Source organism: Phalangium opilio, unplaced genomic scaffold (genome assembly GCF_054372755.1).
Source record: "Phalangium opilio isolate 3A_F unplaced genomic scaffold, DU_Popi_V2 ptg000046l_1, whole genome shotgun sequence".
Taxonomy (NCBI): domain Eukaryota; kingdom Metazoa; phylum Arthropoda; class Arachnida; order Opiliones; family Phalangiidae; genus Phalangium; species Phalangium opilio.
Genome location: NW_028324169.1, coordinates 5,546,755 through 5,550,923, shown reverse-complemented (window position 1 = coordinate 5,550,923; position 4,169 = coordinate 5,546,755).

Here is a 4,169-nt window from a genome sequence, read left to right as displayed (position 1 = left end):
AGGGGTAAAATCATGGGATATATATATGTTTGAGCCTTTGAGCTTGTACGCCATTTTTAGGATGTCTTGTTTAGAGGTAGAGTTGTTGAGGGTGACTATAATTCTACGGTTTTCGCCCCGTCTGACAATCTCGTGTGGCCTTATTTTACCTTCCCAGCCCAATAGGTCATTTAGAATGTCATTTGTTAGTTTGGCCAAAGTATTACGATCCTCTCCCGGTTTTTCATTAATACCAGAAATTACGATGTTATTGCGTCTACTGTCTATTTCCAGTAAATCTAATTTAGCTGTTAACACTTCGATTTCTTTGTCCTTACTATCCAACTTTTCTTTTATGTTATGCGAGAGGGAATCAAGGTCAAATCTAAGTGTTTCAATTTCAAGAGTTTGTTCTTCGACTTTTTCGATTCTCTCTTCATGTTCGTTGACTTTCCTAGTCACCTTATCAATCTTAGTTTTAAGAGCCGAGTTTATGTCCTCAATTTTTTGGGACACCTGCGCTATTTCGTTTTTAACGTCTACGTTGATTTTTTTAAAGAGTCTTTCGTTTCTATTCTAGAGCTATCTAGGTCCCTGCTTACCTTCTTTATCTCATTCAAAATGTCACTTAAGCCTATTTCAACACTCATAATTAACACAATTTTTTGATATACTGTCAGATTACGAATTCAAGTTAAATAATGCAGCAATGTTTATTAGCAGTTTATAATGGGAACACCAGCCAAAGTTGGTCACCAAAGTGGAATAGAAAGGTTTGTTACCTGCAAGTATACGGAGAGATTAGGTTCTGTCCAAGATAAGAGGCGCTCTGTTGCTTGTGAATCCTTGGTGTGGAATATAATAGTTCGGTGATAAGAAGTTTATTTTTTAAGAGTTCACTGACACGCTGGCGTTAACTTTGCGCTTAAAAAACGATATTTAACCCGAGACACGCCGATAATGTAATATAGGGTAGACGAAGCTAGTTCTTTGCGTTTCCGGTTTTTTAAGACTAATCACAGTTCATCGAGTTGTACGTCGTGGCGAAATTTTCCCGAGGAATCAGGTGTATGATGGATAGAGAGCGTCGTTTAAGTACTTGCAGGTGGGGTAGTTGTACGATGGTAAGTAGCAGTCTGAGAGAATCGATGTTAATACTGCAAGTTTACGAAGAGATTAGGTACTGTCCAAGATAAGAGGCACTCTTTTTAGGCTTCTTCAACCTACAGCAGCGTTTTTACGCTCGATTTCTCAGCTTATTACTTGGTGACATGATAAATTCTACCCGTGAACTGGAATGGTATATCAGAACAGTTACGTCTTCAATTTCTGTGCATTGGAATCTCTCTTTCATAAAGACAAATAGGCTCTCCAAAGCCTAACCAGTGTATTGCGCACAATATATCTTAGATAGTCTTTCATGGTTCAGCTACACACGCTCCTTTCAATGATAAAACACCTCTGCTACAAGGTTTTTGGTGACCAGAATTAACACCTGTTTCAATGCTATATTTTTGTAAAAATTGTGAAGTTATATTATTAAAATGTAAAATTATACTTCGTCTACCATAAAGTACACTATCGTTACAAACTTCCATTCCAGAGTCATGTTACCGAGATACAGTGCACTAACCCTAAACATGTGGGAATTGGCGAAAATAGTCTGCTATTTGAAGGTTCACGAAATAGATGGCGTAAAGAACCTAAACATGGAGGTTAAAGGTTATTGCACTGACCTTTGACGATAACCGACACAAAATGCTGACATTACACCGTACGTTCAGTGTCAATTGAAAAGCTAACTGAACTGAACCACTATCTTTCCGTGCTTGCATGAACATCCAATCTCAGCCCAGAATCCAATTTCCCCTCGAAACCTAAGCCGCCAATCAAAAGCCAGAATCCAGTTCTCTATGGACCCATGAGCGACGAGAATCCAAGTGGGCGCGGAAGGCTAAGCCTGCAGAATACGGCGGCTGGTTTGGGAATAAACATTTTCCTCCTGCGGTTTTATCTCCGAGTTGGGCTGGTTTGGCACGCTGTTTTTGTTTTGATGATACATTCTGCTGTGCGGCGGTGACTCGTGTGTTGGTTGATTGGCTGAGTTTAATGGGGCGCATGGGTTGTTCTTGAAGTGGCTTTGCAAATCCAGAGGGAACTGTGATGCGTGATGAGTTGGTTTCAGTTGGCTTTGAGGTGATGTCATGGTTTTTGTTTCACTGTGGTTTTTGATGAAACGGATTTGATTTCTGTGTCACCGCACCAGGCCTAGAGATGTGTCGAATTTGTACAAGTTTTTGTTTTACACGACCCAAGATCCATGGTTCTCCTCGTCCGAAATTTTTTGCATATACTATTAGTTCCTCGTGGTCGTTTGTTTCGATGGTAGGGTGAGTTGTTGCTGGTTTTCTCTTCGGGTTGCAGACGTCCAATCTAGTGATTATTGGTCTGTTCAGCATGCTTTCTGCTGGTGAATGTCCGCCATTTACCAGTGTTCTTCTATAATTCATCAGTATTTTTGTTATTCGTGTCTCCAGAGAGCCTTCGCGATGAGCGTCGAGACCCGTTCCGATAACGTCGATATGCGGTGTGGAATCGCCTGAGAGCTTCCTTAAAGATGTATTAATTGTTCGAACTGATCTCTCTGCTTTACCGTTTGAGGGTGGATGATAAGGTGCCGACGTTAAATGTTCAATATCGTTTTCAAGTGTAAATGCTTTGAACTCTTCGCTCGTGAAGCATGTTGCGTTGTCTGAAACTAATGACGACATAATTCCGAAACGGGCGATGTGTTGATTTAGGCATCGTATCACGGGTGCTGATGAAGTGGATTTAGTGATGTCAACTTCCATCCATTTTGAAAAGGCGTCTACTGTCACAAGTAAGTATTGATTCTCGATCGGCGCGGCAAAATCGACGTGCACCCTTGTCCATGGAGTGGTCTCTTGCGGCCATGATGAGAATCGTTGTGCTGGCATGGAAGCGTTCATGCGACATGTCATGCAGGACTGGGAAAGCGTTTGAAGGTCGTTATCTATACCAGGCCACCATACTTTTGATCTAGCTAGTTCCTTCATTGAACGAAGACCCTGATGCGTGGCGTGAAGCTCTTGCATGATCTTGTGGCGTAATGATTCGGGAACTACTACTTTATTTCCAATTAAAAGTACGTCTTTAGCCGTGGAAACTTCCAAGGATCGTCGGTGATATGTTCTCAGGTGCGATGGAAGAGAGAGAGTTGATTTCTAGGCAAACCAGACTTGATATATTTAAGGACTTCCGATAGGATGGGATCCTTTAGTGTATGGCGAGACATCTCTGGCACGTTTATTGGTGTGTTCCGATTAATAGTACTATTTCCGTAGGGATTGGTGGTTCCGTGTCCGTCGTTTTTAGGGGTAGGCGACTGAGAGCGTCTGCGTTGCAGTGTAGCGATCCTTTCTTGTGGACGATCTTATAATTATAAGCCGATAACATCAATGCCCATCTTTGAAGTCTTGCTGCAGCTGTCGGCGGTACTGGTCTATTTTCAGCGAAGATGGCTATTAGAGGTTTGTGATCAGTTATGAGTGTGAATTGTTTCCCAATGAGGTAATCTCTGAATCGCGTAATTCCAAATATTAGTGATAACGCCTCACGTTCGATTTGTGCTTAATTTCTTTCGGCGGTGGTTAAGGTGCGTGAAGCAAACGCTATTGGTCTCTTTATTCCCTCGACGATGTGTGAAATTATGGCCCCCACGCCAACGGGAGAGGCATCACATGCTAGGGTGACTTCCTTCTTGGGATCGAGGAGCACCAGCATGTCCGAGGATTGTATTGCGTTCTTGGCTGCGTTGAAGGCTTCTTGATGTACTTCAGTCCATTTCCACGGTGTTGACTTCTTCAAAAGGTCATATAGCGGTGAGAGCAAAGTCGCCGAGTCCTTAATGAAACGGGAGAAATAGTTTATTAACCCGAGAAAGGAACGCTCTTCGTCTATGTTTTGTGGTTCTGGAGCATCTCGAATGGCTGATAATTTTTGCGCTTGCGGATGCAGTCCTTGCGAATCGAGGCGATATCCAAGAACATCAACTGATGTTTTCAAGAATTGACATTTTTCTCTATTCAATTTGAGTCCGGCATTGGTGAACGTTGCGAACAGCCGGTCCAGTTTGCGTAACAGATCCTTTGCATTTTTGCCTCCTATGA